Below are 12,500 nucleotides of genomic sequence, written 5' to 3'. Positions count from 1 at the left end.
GGCATAGCTAGCTGCATTTTTAAAAGATGGCAGAGAGGCATTTTGGTGTCAGCGATTCTGTTTCATCACGATAACAAAAGCGTCCGCTTGGAAAAAAAAAGTACACGGTTTCGGGCCTTGGTTAAATTGCAATTCTATCTCCTAGACGATTTTCCTGCGTTTATAATCCGGCTATTGGCGTATCTATGGTGTAGTGGTTATCACGTCCGCCTCACACGCGGAAGGTCCCAAGTTCGAGCCCTGGTAGATACAGACTGATTTTCTTTTGGCTTGTGTTAGAACGAAATATTCGGAGTTTTCTACAAATTTTTAAAAAATTCAAAAAGTGCCACTTTCGGGTCCTCGGTAGTATAGTGGTGAGTATCCCCGCCTGTCACGCGGGAGACCGGGGTTCGATTCCCCGCCGGGGAGGCATAGCTAGCTGCATTTTTAAAAGATGGCAGAGAGGCATTTTGGTGTCAGCGATTCTGTTTCATCACGATAACAAAAGCGTCCGTTTGGAAAAAAAAGTACACGGTTTCGGGCCTTGGTTAAATTGCAATTCTTTCTCCTAGACGATTTTCCTCCGTTTATAATCCGGCTATTGGCGTATCTATGGTGTAGTGGTTATCACGTCCGCCTCACACGCGGAAGGTCCCAAGTTCGAGCCCTGGTAGATACAGACTGATTTTCTTTTGGCTTGTGTTAGAACGAAATATTCGGAGTTTTCTACAAATTTTTAAAAAATTCAAAAAGTGCTACTTTCGGGTCCTCGGTAGTATAGTGGTGAGTATCCCCGCCTGTCACGCGGGAGACCGGGGTTCGATTCCCCGCCGGGGAGGCATAGCTAGCTGCATTTTTAAAAGATGGCAGAGAGGCATTTTGGTGTCAGCGATTCTGTTTCATCACGATAACAAAAGCGTCCGTTTGGAAAAAAAGTACACGGTTTCGGGCCTTGGTTAAATTGCAATTCTTTCTCCTAGACGATTTCCCTCCGTTTATAATCCGGCTATTGGCGTATCTATGGTGTAGTGGTTATCACGTCCGCCTCACACGCGGAAGGTCCCAAGTTCGAGCCCTGGTAGATACAGACTGATTTTCTTTTGGCTTGTGTTAGAACGAAATATTCGGAGTTTTCTACAAATTTTTAAAAAATTCAAAAAGTGCCACTTTCGGGTCCTCGGTAGTATAGTGGTGAGTATCCCCGCCTGTCACGCGGGAGACCGGGGTTCGATTCCCCGCCGGGGAGACATAGCTAGCTGCATTTTTAAAAGATGGCAGAGAGGCATTTTGGTGTCAGCGATTCTGTTTCATCACGATAACAAAAGCGTCCGTTTGGAAAAAAAGTACACGGTTTCGGGCCTTGGTTAAATTGCAATTCTTTCTCCTAGACGATTTTCCTCCGTTTATAATCCGGCTATTGGCGTATTTATGGTGTAGTGGTTATCACGTCCGCCTCACACGCGGAAGGTCCCAAGTTCGAGCCCTGGTAGATACAGACTGATTTTCTTTTGGCTTGTGTTAGAACGAAATATTCGGAGTTTTCTACAAATTTTTAAAAAATTCAAAAAGTGCTACTTTCGGGTCCTCGGTAGTATAGTGGTGAGTATCCCCGTCTGTCACGCGGGAGACCGGGGTTCGATTCCCCGCCGGGTAGGCATAGCTAGCTGCATTTTTAAAAGATGGCAGAGAGGGATTTTGGTGTCAGCGATTCTGTTTCATCACGATAACAAAAGCGTCCGCTTGGAAAAAAAAAGTACACGGTTTCGGGCCTTGGTTAAATTGCAATTCTATCTCCTAGACGATTTTCCTGCGTTTATAATCCGGCTATTGGCGTATCTATGGTGTAGTGGTTATCACGTCCGCCTCACACGCGGAAGGTCCCAAGTTCGAGCCCTGGTAGATACAGACTGATTTTCTTTTGGCTTGTGTTAGAACGAAATATTCGGAGTTTTCTACAAATTTTTAAAAAATTCAAAAAGTGCTACTTTCGGGTCCTCGGTAGTATAGTGGTGAGTATCCCCGTCTGTCACGCGGGAGACCGGGGTTCGATTCCCCGCCGGGTAGGCATAGCTAGCTGCATTTTTAAAAGATGGCAGAGAGGCATTTTGGTGTCAGCGATTCTGTTTCATCACGATAACAAAAGCGTCCGTTTGGAAAAAAAGTACACGGTTTCGGGCCTTGGTTAAATTGCAATTCTTTCTCCTAGACGATTTCCCTCCGTTTATAATCCGGCTATTGGCGTATCTATGGTGTAGTGGTTATCACGTCCGCCTCACACGCGGAAGGTCCCAAGTTCGAGCCCTGGTAGATACAGACTGATTTTCTTTTGGCTTGTGTTAGAACGAAATATTCGGAGTTTTCTACAAATTTTTAAAAAATTCAAAAAGTGCCACTTTCGGGTCCTCGGTAGTATAGTGGTGAGTATCCCCGCCTGTCACGCGGGAGACCGGGGTTCGATTCCCCGCCGGGGAGACATAGCTAGCTGCATTTTTAAAAGATGGCAGAGAGGCATTTTGGTGTCAGCGATTCTGTTTCATCACGATAACAAAAGCGTCCGTTTGGAAAAAAAGTACACGGTTTCGGGCCTTGGTTAAATTGCAATTCTTTCTCCTAGACGATTTTCCTCCGTTTATAATCCGGCTATTGGCGTATTTATGGTGTAGTGGTTATCACGTCCGCCTCACACGCGGAAGGTCCCAAGTTCGAGCCCTGGTAGATACAGACTGATTTTCTTTTGGCTTGTGTTAGAACGAAATATTCGGAGTTTTCTACAAATTTTTAAAAAATTCAAAAAGTGCTACTTTCGGGTCCTCGGTAGTATAGTGGTGAGTATCCCCGTCTGTCACGCGGGAGACCGGGGTTCGATTCCCCGCCGGGTAGGCATAGCTAGCTGCATTTTTAAAAGATGGCAGAGAGGCATTTTGGTGTCAGCGATTCTGTTTCATCACGATAACAAAAGCGTCCGCTTGGAAAAAAAAAGTACACGGTTTCGGGCCTTGGTTAAATTGCAATTCTATCTCCTAGACGATTTTCCTGCGTTTATAATCCGGCTATTGGCGTATCTATGGTGTAGTGGTTATCACGTCCGCCTCACACGCGGAAGGTCCCAAGTTCGAGCCCTGGTAGATACAGACTGATTTTCTTTTGGCTTGTGTTAGAACGAAATATTCGGAGTTTTCTACAAATTTTTAAAAAATTCAAAAAGTGCTACTTTCGGGTCCTCGGTAGTATAGTGGTGAGTATCCCCGTCTGTCACGCGGGAGACCGGGGTTCGATTCCCCGCCGGGTAGGCATAGCTAGCTGCATTTTTAAAAGATGGCAGAGAGGCATTTTGGTGTCAGCGATTCTGTTTCATCACGATAACAAAAGCGTCCGCTTGGAAAAAAAAAGTACACGGTTTCGGGCCTTGGTTAAATTGCAATTCTATCTCCTAGACGATTTTCCTGCGTTTATAATCCGGCTATTGGCGTATTTATGGTGTAGTGGTTATCACGTCCGCCTCACACGCGGAAGGTCCCAAGTTCGAGCCCTGGTAGATACAGACTGATTTTCTTTTGGCTTGTGTTAGAACGAAATATTCGGAGTTTTCTACAAATTTTTAAAAAATTCAAAAAGTGCCACTTTCGGGTCCTCGGTAGTATAGTGGTGAGTATCCCCGCCTGTCACGCGGGAGACCGGGGTTCGATTCCCCGCCGGGGAGGCATAGCTAGCTGCATTTTTAAAAGATGGCAGAGAGGCATTTTGGTGTCAGCGATTCTGTTTCATCACGATAACAAAAGCGTCCGTTTGGAAAAAAAAGTACACGGTTTCGGGCCTTGGTTAAATTGCAATTCTTTCTCCTAGACGATTTTCCTCCGTTTATAATCCGGCTATTGGCGTATCTATGGTGTAGTGGTTATCACGTCCGCCTCACACGCGGAAGGTCCCAAGTTCGAGCCCTGGTAGATACAGACTGATTTTCTTTTGGCTTGTGTTAGAACGAAATATTCGGAGTTTTCTACAAATTTTTAAAAAATTCAAAAAGTGCTACTTTCGGGTCCTCGGTAGTATAGTGGTGAGTATCCCCGCCTGTCACGCGGGAGACCGGGGTTCGATTCCCCGCCGGGGAGGCATAGCTAGCTGCATTTTTAAAAGATGGCAGAGAGGCATTTTGGTGTCAGCGATTCTGTTTCATCACGATAACAAAAGCGTCCGTTTGGAAAAAAAGTACACGGTTTCGGGCCTTGGTTAAATTGCAATTCTTTCTCCTAGACGATTTCCCTCCGTTTATAATCCGGCTATTGGCGTATCTATGGTGTAGTGGTTATCACGTCCGCCTCACACGCGGAAGGTCCCAAGTTCGAGCCCTGGTAGATACAGACTGATTTTCTTTTGGCTTGTGTTAGAACGAAATATTCGGAGTTTTCTACAAATTTTTAAAAAATTCAAAAAGTGCCACTTTCGGGTCCTCGGTAGTATAGTGGTGAGTATCCCCGCCTGTCACGCGGGAGACCGGGGTTCGATTCCCCGCCGGGGAGCCATAGCTAGCTGCATTTTTAAAAGATGGCAGAGAGGCATTTTGGTGTCAGCGATTCTGTTTCATCACGATAACAAAAGCGTCCGTTTGGAAAAAAAGTACACGGTTTCGGGCCTTGGTTAAATTGCAATTCTTTCTCCTAGACGATTTTCCTCCGTTTATAATCCGGCTATTGGCGTATCTATGGTGTAGTGGTTATCACGTCCGCCTCACACGCGGAAGGTCCCAAGTTCGAGCCCTGGTAGAAACAGAATGATTTTCTTTTGGCTTGTGTTAGAACGAAATATTCGGAGTTTTCTACAAATTTTTAAAAAATTCAAAAAGTGCTACTTTCGGGTCCTCGGTAGTATAGTGGTGAGTATCCCCGCCTGTCACGCGGGAGACCGGGGTTCGATTCCCCGCCGGGGAGGCATAGCTAGCTGCATTTTTAAAAGATGGCAGAGAGGCATTTTGGTGTCAGCGATTCTGTTTCATCACGATAACAAAAGCGTCCGCTTGGAAAAAAAAAGTACACGGTTTCGGGCCTTGGTTCAATTGCAATTCTATCTCCTAGACGATTTTCCTGCGTTTATAATCCGGCTATTGGCGTATCTATGGTGTAGTGGTTATCACGTCCGCCTCACACGCGGAAGGTCCCAAGTTCGAGCCCTGGTAGATACAGACTGATTTTCTTTTGGCTTGTGTTAGAACGAAATATTCGGAGTTTTCTACAAATTTTTAAAAAATTCAAAAAGTGCTACTTTCGGGTCCTCGGTAGTATAGTGGTGAGTATCCCCGCCTGTCACGCGGGAGACCGGGGTTCGATTCCCCGCCGGGGAGGCATAGCTAGCTGCATTTTTAAAAGATGGCAGAGAGGCATTTTGGTGTCAGCGATTCTGTTTCATCACGATAACAAAAGCGTCCGCTTGGAAAAAAAAAGTACACGGTTTCGGGCCTTGGTTCAATTGCAATTCTATCTCCTAGACGATTTTCCTGCGTTTATAATCCGGCTATTGGCGTATCTATGGTGTAGTGGTTATCACGTCCGCCTCACACGCGGAAGGTCCCAAGTTCGAGCCCTGGTAGATACAGACTGATTTTCTTTTGGCTTGTGTTAGAACGAAATATTCGGAGTTTTCTACAAATTTTTAAAAAATTCAAAAAGTGCTACTTTCGGGTCCTCGGTAGTATAGTGGTTAGTATCCCCGCCTGTCACGCGGGAGACCGGGGTTCGATTCCCTGCCGGGGAGGCATAGCTAGCTGCATTTTTAAAAGATGGCAGAGAGGCATTTTGGTGTCAGCGATTCTGTTTCATCACGATAACAAAAGCGTCCGTTTGGAAAAAAAGTACACGGTTTCGGGCCTTGGTTAAATTGCAATTCTTTCTCCTAGACGATTTTCCTGCGTTTATAATCCGGCTATTGGCGTATCTATGGTGTAGTGGTTATCACGTCCGCCTCACACGCGGAAGGTCCCAAGTTCGAGCCCTGGTAGATACAGACTGATTTTCTTTTGGCTTGTGTTAGAACGAAATATTCGGAGTTTTCTACAAATTTTTAAAAAATTCAAAAAGTGCTACTTTCGGGTCCTCGGTAGTATAGTGGTGAGTATCCCCGTCTGTCACGCGGGAGACCGGGGTTCGATTCCCCGCCGGGTAGGCATAGCTAGCTGCATTTTTAAAAGATGGCAGAGAGGCATTTTGGTGTCAGCGATTCTGTTTCATCACGATAACAAAAGCGTCCGCTTGGAAAAAAAAAGTACACGGTTTCGGGCCTTGGTTAAATTGCAATTCTATCTCCTAGACGATTTTCCTGCGTTTATAATCCGGCTATTGGCGTATCTATGGTGTAGTGGTTATCACGTCCGCCTCACACGCGGAAGGTCCCAAGTTCGAGCCCTGGTAGATACAGACTGATTTTCTTTTGGCTTGTGTTAGAACGAAATATTCGGAGTTTTCTACAAATTTTTAAAAAATTCAAAAAGTGCTACTTTCGGGTCCTCGGTAGTATAGTGGTGAGTATCCCCGTCTGTCACGCGGGAGACCGGGGTTCGATTCCCCGCCGGGTAGGCATAGCTAGCTGCATTTTTAAAAGATGGCAGAGAGGCATTTTGGTGTCAGCGATTCTGTTTCATCACGATAACAAAAGCGTCCGCTTGGAAAAAAAAAGTACACGGTTTCGGGCCTTGGTTAAATTGCAATTCTATCTCCTAGACGATTTTCCTGCGTTTATAATCCGGCTATTGGCGTATTTATGGTGTAGTGGTTATCACGTCCGCCTCACACGCGGAAGGTCCCAAGTTCGAGCCCTGGTAGATACAGACTGATTTTCTTTTGGCTTGTGTTAGAACGAAATATTCGGAGTTTTCTACAAATTTTTAAAAAATTCAAAAAGTGCCACTTTCGGGTCCTCGGTAGTATAGTGGTGAGTATCCCCGCCTGTCACGCGGGAGACCGGGGTTCGATTCCCCGCCGGGGAGGCATAGCTAGCTGCATTTTTAAAAGATGGCAGAGAGGCATTTTGGTGTCAGCGATTCTGTTTCATCACGATAACAAAAGCGTCCGTTTGGAAAAAAAAGTACACGGTTTCGGGCCTTGGTTAAATTGCAATTCTTTCTCCTAGACGATTTTCCTCCGTTTATAATCCGGCTATTGGCGTATCTATGGTGTAGTGGTTATCACGTCCGCCTCACACGCGGAAGGTCCCAAGTTCGAGCCCTGGTAGATACAGACTGATTTTCTTTTGGCTTGTGTTAGAACGAAATATTCGGAGTTTTCTACAAATTTTTAAAAAATTCAAAAAGTGCTACTTTCGGGTCCTCGGTAGTATAGTGGTGAGTATCCCCGCCTGTCACGCGGGAGACCGGGGTTCGATTCCCCGCCGGGGAGGCATAGCTAGCTGCATTTTTAAAAGATGGCAGAGAGGCATTTTGGTGTCAGCGATTCTGTTTCATCACGATAACAAAAGCGTCCGTTTGGAAAAAAAGTACACGGTTTCGGGCCTTGGTTAAATTGCAATTCTTTCTCCTAGACGATTTCCCTCCGTTTATAATCCGGCTATTGGCGTATCTATGGTGTAGTGGTTATCACGTCCGCCTCACACGCGGAAGGTCCCAAGTTCGAGCCCTGGTAGATACAGACTGATTTTCTTTTGGCTTGTGTTAGAACGAAATATTCGGAGTTTTCTACAAATTTTTAAAAAATTCAAAAAGTGCCACTTTCGGGTCCTCGGTAGTATAGTGGTGAGTATCCCCGCCTGTCACGCGGGAGACCGGGGTTCGATTCCCCGCCGGGGAGCCATAGCTAGCTGCATTTTTAAAAGATGGCAGAGAGGCATTTTGGTGTCAGCGATTCTGTTTCATCACGATAACAAAAGCGTCCGTTTGGAAAAAAAGTACACGGTTTCGGGCCTTGGTTAAATTGCAATTCTTTCTCCTAGACGATTTTCCTCCGTTTATAATCCGGCTATTGGCGTATCTATGGTGTAGTGGTTATCACGTCCGCCTCACACGCGGAAGGTCCCAAGTTCGAGCCCTGGTAGAAACAGAATGATTTTCTTTTGGCTTGTGTTAGAACGAAATATTCGGAGTTTTCTACAAATTTTTAAAAAATTCAAAAAGTGCTACTTTCGGGTCCTCGGTAGTATAGTGGTGAGTATCCCCGCCTGTCACGCGGGAGACCGGGGTTCGATTCCCCGCCGGGGAGGCATAGCTAGCTGCATTTTTAAAAGATGGCAGAGAGGCATTTTGGTGTCAGCGATTCTGTTTCATCACGATAACAAAAGCGTCCGCTTGGAAAAAAAAAGTACACGGTTTCGGGCCTTGGTTCAATTGCAATTCTATCTCCTAGACGATTTTCCTGCGTTTATAATCCGGCTATTGGCGTATCTATGGTGTAGTGGTTATCACGTCCGCCTCACACGCGGAAGGTCCCAAGTTCGAGCCCTGGTAGATACAGACTGATTTTCTTTTGGCTTGTGTTAGAACGAAATATTCGGAGTTTTCTACAAATTTTTAAAAAATTCAAAAAGTGCTACTTTCGGGTCCTCGGTAGTATAGTGGTGAGTATCCCCGCCTGTCACGCGGGAGACCGGGGTTCGATTCCCCGCCGGGGAGGCATAGCTAGCTGCATTTTTAAAAGATGGCAGAGAGGCATTTTGGTGTCAGCGATTCTGTTTCATCACGATAACAAAAGCGTCCGCTTGGAAAAAAAAAGTACACGGTTTCGGGCCTTGGTTCAATTGCAATTCTATCTCCTAGACGATTTTCCTGCGTTTATAATCCGGCTATTGGCGTATCTATGGTGTAGTGGTTATCACGTCCGCCTCACACGCGGAAGGTCCCAAGTTCGAGCCCTGGTAGATACAGACTGATTTTCTTTTGGCTTGTGTTAGAACGAAATATTCGGAGTTTTCTACAAATTTTTAAAAAATTCAAAAAGTGCTACTTTCGGGTCCTCGGTAGTATAGTGGTTAGTATCCCCGCCTGTCACGCGGGAGACCGGGGTTCGATTCCCTGCCGGGGAGGCATAGCTAGCTGCATTTTTAAAAGATGGCAGAGAGGCATTTTGGTGTCAGCGATTCTGTTTCATCACGATAACAAAAGCGTCCGTTTGGAAAAAAAGTACACGGTTTCGGGCCTTGGTTAAATTGCAATTCTTTCTCCTAGACGATTTTCCTGCGTTTATAATCCGGCTATTGGCGTATCTATGGTGTAGTGGTTATCACGTCCGCCTCACACGCGGAAGGTCCCAAGTTCGAGCCCTGGTAGAAACAGAATGATTTTCTTTTGGCTTGTGTTAGAACGAAATATTCGGAGTTTTCTACAAATTTTTAAAAAATTCAAAAAGTGCTACTTTCGGGTCCTCGGTAGTATAGTGGTGAGTATCCCCGCCTGTCACGCGGGAGACCGGGGTTCGATTCCCCGCCGGGGAGGCATAGCTAGCTGCATTTTTAAAAGATGGCAGAGAGGCATTTTGGTGTCAGCGATTCTGTTTCATCACGATAACAAAAGCGTCCGCTTGGAAAAAAAAAGTACACGGTTTCGGGCCTTGGTTCAATTGCAATTCTATCTCCTAGACGATTTTCCTGCGTTTATAATCCGGCTATTGGCGTATCTATGGTGTAGTGGTTATCACGTCCGCCTCACACGCGGAAGGTCCCAAGTTCGAGCCCTGGTAGATACAGACTGATTTTCTTTTGGCTTGTGTTAGAACGAAATATTCGGAGTTTTCTACAAATTTTTAAAAAATTCAAAAAGTGCTACTTTCGGGTCCTCGGTAGTATAGTGGTGAGTATCCCCGCCTGTCACGCGGGAGACCGGGGTTCGATTCCCCGCCGGGGAGGCATAGCTAGCTGCATTTTTAAAAGATGGCAGAGAGGCATTTTGGTGTCAGCGATTCTGTTTCATCACGATAACAAAAGCGTCCGCTTGGAAAAAAAAAGTACACGGTTTCGGGCCTTGGTTCAATTGCAATTCTATCTCCTAGACGATTTTCCTGCGTTTATAATCCGGCTATTGGCGTATCTATGGTGTAGTGGTTATCACGTCCGCCTCACACGCGGAAGGTCCCAAGTTCGAGCCCTGGTAGATACAGACTGATTTTCTTTTGGCTTGTGTTAGAACGAAATATTCGGAGTTTTCTACAAATTTTTAAAAAATTCAAAAAGTGCTACTTTCGGGTCCTCGGTAGTATAGTGGTTAGTATCCCCGCCTGTCACGCGGGAGACCGGGGTTCGATTCCCTGCCGGGGAGGCATAGCTAGCTGCATTTTTAAAAGATGGCAGAGAGGCATTTTGGTGTCAGCGATTCTGTTTCATCACGATAACAAAAGCGTCCGTTTGGAAAAAAAGTACACGGTTTCGGGCCTTGGTTAAATTGCAATTCTTTCTCCTAGACGATTTTCCTGCGTTTATAATCCGGCTATTGGCGTATCTATGGTGTAGTGGTTATCACGTCCGCCTCACACGCGGAAGGTCCCAAGTTCGAGCCCTGGTAGATACAGACTGATTTTCTTTTGGCTTGTGTTAGAACGAAATATTCGGAGTTTTCTACAAATTTTTAAAAAATTCAAAAAGTGCTACTTTCGGGTCCTCGGTAGTATAGTGGTGAGTATCCCCGTCTGTCACGCGGGAGACCGGGGTTCGATTCCCCGCCGGGTAGGCATAGCTAGCTGCATTTTTAAAAGATGGCAGAGAGGCATTTTGGTGTCAGCGATTCTGTTTCATCACGATAACAAAAGCGTCCGCTTGGAAAAAAAAAGTACACGGTTTCGGGCCTTGGTTAAATTGCAATTCTATCTCCTAGACGATTTTCCTGCGTTTATAATCCGGCTATTGGCGTATCTATGGTGTAGTGGTTATCACGTCCGCCTCACACGCGGAAGGTCCCAAGTTCGAGCCCTGGTAGATACAGACTGATTTTCTTTTGGCTTGTGTTAGAACGAAATATTCGGAGTTTTCTACAAATTTTTAAAAAATTCAAAAAGTGCTACTTTCGGGTCCTCGGTAGTATAGTGGTGAGTATCCCCGTCTGTCACGCGGGAGACCGGGGTTCGATTCCCCGCCGGGTAGGCATAGCTAGCTGCATTTTTAAAAGATGGCAGAGAGGCATTTTGGTGTCAGCGATTCTGTTTCATCACGATAACAAAAGCGTCCGCTTGGAAAAAAAAAGTACACGGTTTCGGGCCTTGGTTAAATTGCAATTCTATCTCCTAGACGATTTTCCTGCGTTTATAATCCGGCTATTGGCGTATTTATGGTGTAGTGGTTATCACGTCCGCCTCACACGCGGAAGGTCCCAAGTTCGAGCCCTGGTAGATACAGACTGATTTTCTTTTGGCTTGTGTTAGAACGAAATATTCGGAGTTTTCTACAAATTTTTAAAAAATTCAAAAAGTGCCACTTTCGGGTCCTCGGTAGTATAGTGGTGAGTATCCCCGCCTGTCACGCGGGAGACCGGGGTTCGATTCCCCGCCGGGGAGGCATAGCTAGCTGCATTTTTAAAAGATGGCAGAGAGGCATTTTGGTGTCAGCGATTCTGTTTCATCACGATAACAAAAGCGTCCGTTTGGAAAAAAAAGTACACGGTTTCGGGCCTTGGTTAAATTGCAATTCTTTCTCCTAGACGATTTTCCTCCGTTTATAATCCGGCTATTGGCGTATCTATGGTGTAGTGGTTATCACGTCCGCCTCACACGCGGAAGGTCCCAAGTTCGAGCCCTGGTAGATACAGACTGATTTTCTTTTGGCTTGTGTTAGAACGAAATATTCGGAGTTTTCTACAAATTTTTAAAAAATTCAAAAAGTGCTACTTTCGGGTCCTCGGTAGTATAGTGGTGAGTATCCCCGCCTGTCACGCGGGAGACCGGGGTTCGATTCCCCGCCGGGGAGGCATAGCTAGCTGCATTTTTAAAAGATGGCAGAGAGGCATTTTGGTGTCAGCGATTCTGTTTCATCACGATAACAAAAGCGTCCGTTTGGAAAAAAAGTACACGGTTTCGGGCCTTGGTTAAATTGCAATTCTTTCTCCTAGACGATTTCCCTCCGTTTATAATCCGGCTATTGGCGTATCTATGGTGTAGTGGTTATCACGTCCGCCTCACACGCGGAAGGTCCCAAGTTCGAGCCCTGGTAGATACAGACTGATTTTCTTTTGGCTTGTGTTAGAACGAAATATTCGGAGTTTTCTACAAATTTTTAAAAAATTCAAAAAGTGCCACTTTCGGGTCCTCGGTAGTATAGTGGTGAGTATCCCCGCCTGTCACGCGGGAGACCGGGGTTCGATTCCCCGCCGGGGAGCCATAGCTAGCTGCATTTTTAAAAGATGGCAGAGAGGCATTTTGGTGTCAGCGATTCTGTTTCATCACGATAACAAAAGCGTCCGTTTGGAAAAAAAGTACACGGTTTCGGGCCTTGGTTAAATTGCAATTCTTTCTCCTAGACGATTTTCCTCCGTTTATAATCCGGCTATTGGCGTATCTATGGTGTAGTGGTTATCACGTCCGCCTCACACGCGGAAGGTCCCA

General features: G+C 45.7%; 47 non-coding genes across 47 annotated transcripts in view; all 47 read left to right on the top strand.

Annotated features, from left to right (window-relative positions):
* The window catches only part of TRNAD-GUC (transfer RNA aspartic acid (anticodon GUC)), a 72-nt gene extending 71 nt beyond the window's left edge, over position 1 (top strand). The window contains exon 1 of the tRNA in view: position 1. This exon is cut by the window's left edge and continues 71 nt beyond it. This is a non-coding gene — a tRNA (tRNA-Asp).
* Positions 2–179: 178 nt separating this feature from the next.
* Positions 180–252, top strand: TRNAV-CAC (transfer RNA valine (anticodon CAC)). Its single transcript has one exon. It is a non-coding gene; the product is annotated as a tRNA-Val (tRNA).
* Positions 253–339: 87 nt separating this feature from the next.
* On the top strand, positions 340–411 carry TRNAD-GUC (transfer RNA aspartic acid (anticodon GUC)). Its single transcript has one exon. It is a non-coding gene; the product is annotated as a tRNA-Asp (tRNA).
* A 177-nt stretch (positions 412–588) lies between these two features.
* Positions 589–661, top strand: TRNAV-CAC (transfer RNA valine (anticodon CAC)). Its single transcript has one exon. It is a non-coding gene; the product is annotated as a tRNA-Val (tRNA).
* An 87-nt stretch (positions 662–748) lies between these two features.
* Positions 749–820, top strand: TRNAD-GUC (transfer RNA aspartic acid (anticodon GUC)). Its single transcript has one exon. It is a non-coding gene; the product is annotated as a tRNA-Asp (tRNA).
* Positions 821–996: 176 nt separating this feature from the next.
* TRNAV-CAC (transfer RNA valine (anticodon CAC)) lies at positions 997–1,069 on the top strand. The gene has a single exon. It is a non-coding gene; the product is annotated as a tRNA-Val (tRNA).
* An 87-nt stretch (positions 1,070–1,156) lies between these two features.
* Positions 1,157–1,228, top strand: TRNAD-GUC (transfer RNA aspartic acid (anticodon GUC)). Its single transcript has one exon. It is a non-coding gene; the product is annotated as a tRNA-Asp (tRNA).
* A 176-nt stretch (positions 1,229–1,404) lies between these two features.
* On the top strand, positions 1,405–1,477 carry TRNAV-CAC (transfer RNA valine (anticodon CAC)). Its single transcript has one exon. It is a non-coding gene; the product is annotated as a tRNA-Val (tRNA).
* Positions 1,478–1,814: 337 nt separating this feature from the next.
* TRNAV-CAC (transfer RNA valine (anticodon CAC)) lies at positions 1,815–1,887 on the top strand. The gene has a single exon. It is a non-coding gene; the product is annotated as a tRNA-Val (tRNA).
* Positions 1,888–2,222: 335 nt separating this feature from the next.
* On the top strand, positions 2,223–2,295 carry TRNAV-CAC (transfer RNA valine (anticodon CAC)). The gene has a single exon. It is a non-coding gene; the product is annotated as a tRNA-Val (tRNA).
* Positions 2,296–2,382: 87 nt separating this feature from the next.
* On the top strand, positions 2,383–2,454 carry TRNAD-GUC (transfer RNA aspartic acid (anticodon GUC)). Its single transcript has one exon. It is a non-coding gene; the product is annotated as a tRNA-Asp (tRNA).
* Positions 2,455–2,630: 176 nt separating this feature from the next.
* On the top strand, positions 2,631–2,703 carry TRNAV-CAC (transfer RNA valine (anticodon CAC)). Its single transcript has one exon. It is a non-coding gene; the product is annotated as a tRNA-Val (tRNA).
* A 337-nt stretch (positions 2,704–3,040) lies between these two features.
* On the top strand, positions 3,041–3,113 carry TRNAV-CAC (transfer RNA valine (anticodon CAC)). The gene has a single exon. It is a non-coding gene; the product is annotated as a tRNA-Val (tRNA).
* A 337-nt stretch (positions 3,114–3,450) lies between these two features.
* TRNAV-CAC (transfer RNA valine (anticodon CAC)) lies at positions 3,451–3,523 on the top strand. The gene has a single exon. It is a non-coding gene; the product is annotated as a tRNA-Val (tRNA).
* An 87-nt stretch (positions 3,524–3,610) lies between these two features.
* Positions 3,611–3,682, top strand: TRNAD-GUC (transfer RNA aspartic acid (anticodon GUC)). The gene has a single exon. It is a non-coding gene; the product is annotated as a tRNA-Asp (tRNA).
* A 177-nt stretch (positions 3,683–3,859) lies between these two features.
* On the top strand, positions 3,860–3,932 carry TRNAV-CAC (transfer RNA valine (anticodon CAC)). Its single transcript has one exon. It is a non-coding gene; the product is annotated as a tRNA-Val (tRNA).
* Positions 3,933–4,019: 87 nt separating this feature from the next.
* Positions 4,020–4,091, top strand: TRNAD-GUC (transfer RNA aspartic acid (anticodon GUC)). Its single transcript has one exon. It is a non-coding gene; the product is annotated as a tRNA-Asp (tRNA).
* A 176-nt stretch (positions 4,092–4,267) lies between these two features.
* Positions 4,268–4,340, top strand: TRNAV-CAC (transfer RNA valine (anticodon CAC)). The gene has a single exon. It is a non-coding gene; the product is annotated as a tRNA-Val (tRNA).
* An 87-nt stretch (positions 4,341–4,427) lies between these two features.
* Positions 4,428–4,499, top strand: TRNAD-GUC (transfer RNA aspartic acid (anticodon GUC)). The gene has a single exon. It is a non-coding gene; the product is annotated as a tRNA-Asp (tRNA).
* A 336-nt stretch (positions 4,500–4,835) lies between these two features.
* TRNAD-GUC (transfer RNA aspartic acid (anticodon GUC)) lies at positions 4,836–4,907 on the top strand. The gene has a single exon. It is a non-coding gene; the product is annotated as a tRNA-Asp (tRNA).
* Positions 4,908–5,085: 178 nt separating this feature from the next.
* Positions 5,086–5,158, top strand: TRNAV-CAC (transfer RNA valine (anticodon CAC)). The gene has a single exon. It is a non-coding gene; the product is annotated as a tRNA-Val (tRNA).
* An 87-nt stretch (positions 5,159–5,245) lies between these two features.
* On the top strand, positions 5,246–5,317 carry TRNAD-GUC (transfer RNA aspartic acid (anticodon GUC)). Its single transcript has one exon. It is a non-coding gene; the product is annotated as a tRNA-Asp (tRNA).
* A 178-nt stretch (positions 5,318–5,495) lies between these two features.
* On the top strand, positions 5,496–5,568 carry TRNAV-CAC (transfer RNA valine (anticodon CAC)). The gene has a single exon. It is a non-coding gene; the product is annotated as a tRNA-Val (tRNA).
* Positions 5,569–5,903: 335 nt separating this feature from the next.
* Positions 5,904–5,976, top strand: TRNAV-CAC (transfer RNA valine (anticodon CAC)). The gene has a single exon. It is a non-coding gene; the product is annotated as a tRNA-Val (tRNA).
* A 337-nt stretch (positions 5,977–6,313) lies between these two features.
* Positions 6,314–6,386, top strand: TRNAV-CAC (transfer RNA valine (anticodon CAC)). The gene has a single exon. It is a non-coding gene; the product is annotated as a tRNA-Val (tRNA).
* A 337-nt stretch (positions 6,387–6,723) lies between these two features.
* Positions 6,724–6,796, top strand: TRNAV-CAC (transfer RNA valine (anticodon CAC)). The gene has a single exon. It is a non-coding gene; the product is annotated as a tRNA-Val (tRNA).
* An 87-nt stretch (positions 6,797–6,883) lies between these two features.
* On the top strand, positions 6,884–6,955 carry TRNAD-GUC (transfer RNA aspartic acid (anticodon GUC)). Its single transcript has one exon. It is a non-coding gene; the product is annotated as a tRNA-Asp (tRNA).
* A 177-nt stretch (positions 6,956–7,132) lies between these two features.
* TRNAV-CAC (transfer RNA valine (anticodon CAC)) lies at positions 7,133–7,205 on the top strand. The gene has a single exon. It is a non-coding gene; the product is annotated as a tRNA-Val (tRNA).
* Positions 7,206–7,292: 87 nt separating this feature from the next.
* On the top strand, positions 7,293–7,364 carry TRNAD-GUC (transfer RNA aspartic acid (anticodon GUC)). The gene has a single exon. It is a non-coding gene; the product is annotated as a tRNA-Asp (tRNA).
* A 176-nt stretch (positions 7,365–7,540) lies between these two features.
* On the top strand, positions 7,541–7,613 carry TRNAV-CAC (transfer RNA valine (anticodon CAC)). Its single transcript has one exon. It is a non-coding gene; the product is annotated as a tRNA-Val (tRNA).
* An 87-nt stretch (positions 7,614–7,700) lies between these two features.
* On the top strand, positions 7,701–7,772 carry TRNAD-GUC (transfer RNA aspartic acid (anticodon GUC)). Its single transcript has one exon. It is a non-coding gene; the product is annotated as a tRNA-Asp (tRNA).
* A 336-nt stretch (positions 7,773–8,108) lies between these two features.
* TRNAD-GUC (transfer RNA aspartic acid (anticodon GUC)) lies at positions 8,109–8,180 on the top strand. Its single transcript has one exon. It is a non-coding gene; the product is annotated as a tRNA-Asp (tRNA).
* Positions 8,181–8,358: 178 nt separating this feature from the next.
* TRNAV-CAC (transfer RNA valine (anticodon CAC)) lies at positions 8,359–8,431 on the top strand. The gene has a single exon. It is a non-coding gene; the product is annotated as a tRNA-Val (tRNA).
* An 87-nt stretch (positions 8,432–8,518) lies between these two features.
* Positions 8,519–8,590, top strand: TRNAD-GUC (transfer RNA aspartic acid (anticodon GUC)). The gene has a single exon. It is a non-coding gene; the product is annotated as a tRNA-Asp (tRNA).
* A 178-nt stretch (positions 8,591–8,768) lies between these two features.
* Positions 8,769–8,841, top strand: TRNAV-CAC (transfer RNA valine (anticodon CAC)). The gene has a single exon. It is a non-coding gene; the product is annotated as a tRNA-Val (tRNA).
* A 495-nt stretch (positions 8,842–9,336) lies between these two features.
* Positions 9,337–9,408, top strand: TRNAD-GUC (transfer RNA aspartic acid (anticodon GUC)). The gene has a single exon. It is a non-coding gene; the product is annotated as a tRNA-Asp (tRNA).
* Positions 9,409–9,586: 178 nt separating this feature from the next.
* Positions 9,587–9,659, top strand: TRNAV-CAC (transfer RNA valine (anticodon CAC)). The gene has a single exon. It is a non-coding gene; the product is annotated as a tRNA-Val (tRNA).
* An 87-nt stretch (positions 9,660–9,746) lies between these two features.
* Positions 9,747–9,818, top strand: TRNAD-GUC (transfer RNA aspartic acid (anticodon GUC)). Its single transcript has one exon. It is a non-coding gene; the product is annotated as a tRNA-Asp (tRNA).
* Positions 9,819–9,996: 178 nt separating this feature from the next.
* Positions 9,997–10,069, top strand: TRNAV-CAC (transfer RNA valine (anticodon CAC)). Its single transcript has one exon. It is a non-coding gene; the product is annotated as a tRNA-Val (tRNA).
* A 335-nt stretch (positions 10,070–10,404) lies between these two features.
* TRNAV-CAC (transfer RNA valine (anticodon CAC)) lies at positions 10,405–10,477 on the top strand. Its single transcript has one exon. It is a non-coding gene; the product is annotated as a tRNA-Val (tRNA).
* Positions 10,478–10,814: 337 nt separating this feature from the next.
* TRNAV-CAC (transfer RNA valine (anticodon CAC)) lies at positions 10,815–10,887 on the top strand. The gene has a single exon. It is a non-coding gene; the product is annotated as a tRNA-Val (tRNA).
* A 337-nt stretch (positions 10,888–11,224) lies between these two features.
* Positions 11,225–11,297, top strand: TRNAV-CAC (transfer RNA valine (anticodon CAC)). Its single transcript has one exon. It is a non-coding gene; the product is annotated as a tRNA-Val (tRNA).
* An 87-nt stretch (positions 11,298–11,384) lies between these two features.
* On the top strand, positions 11,385–11,456 carry TRNAD-GUC (transfer RNA aspartic acid (anticodon GUC)). The gene has a single exon. It is a non-coding gene; the product is annotated as a tRNA-Asp (tRNA).
* Positions 11,457–11,633: 177 nt separating this feature from the next.
* Positions 11,634–11,706, top strand: TRNAV-CAC (transfer RNA valine (anticodon CAC)). Its single transcript has one exon. It is a non-coding gene; the product is annotated as a tRNA-Val (tRNA).
* An 87-nt stretch (positions 11,707–11,793) lies between these two features.
* TRNAD-GUC (transfer RNA aspartic acid (anticodon GUC)) lies at positions 11,794–11,865 on the top strand. The gene has a single exon. It is a non-coding gene; the product is annotated as a tRNA-Asp (tRNA).
* A 176-nt stretch (positions 11,866–12,041) lies between these two features.
* Positions 12,042–12,114, top strand: TRNAV-CAC (transfer RNA valine (anticodon CAC)). Its single transcript has one exon. It is a non-coding gene; the product is annotated as a tRNA-Val (tRNA).
* Positions 12,115–12,201: 87 nt separating this feature from the next.
* Positions 12,202–12,273, top strand: TRNAD-GUC (transfer RNA aspartic acid (anticodon GUC)). The gene has a single exon. It is a non-coding gene; the product is annotated as a tRNA-Asp (tRNA).
* The last annotated feature ends 227 nt before the right edge of the window (positions 12,274–12,500 follow it).

This window comes from Leiobunum rupestre, chromosome 6 (assembly GCF_980474605.1).
Source record: "Leiobunum rupestre chromosome 6, qqLeiRupe1.1.hap1, whole genome shotgun sequence".
Lineage (NCBI taxonomy): Eukaryota > Metazoa > Arthropoda > Arachnida > Opiliones > Sclerosomatidae > Leiobunum > Leiobunum rupestre.
Note: the sequence above shows the minus strand (reverse complement) of the source record. Positions and strands in the feature narration are given on the sequence as shown.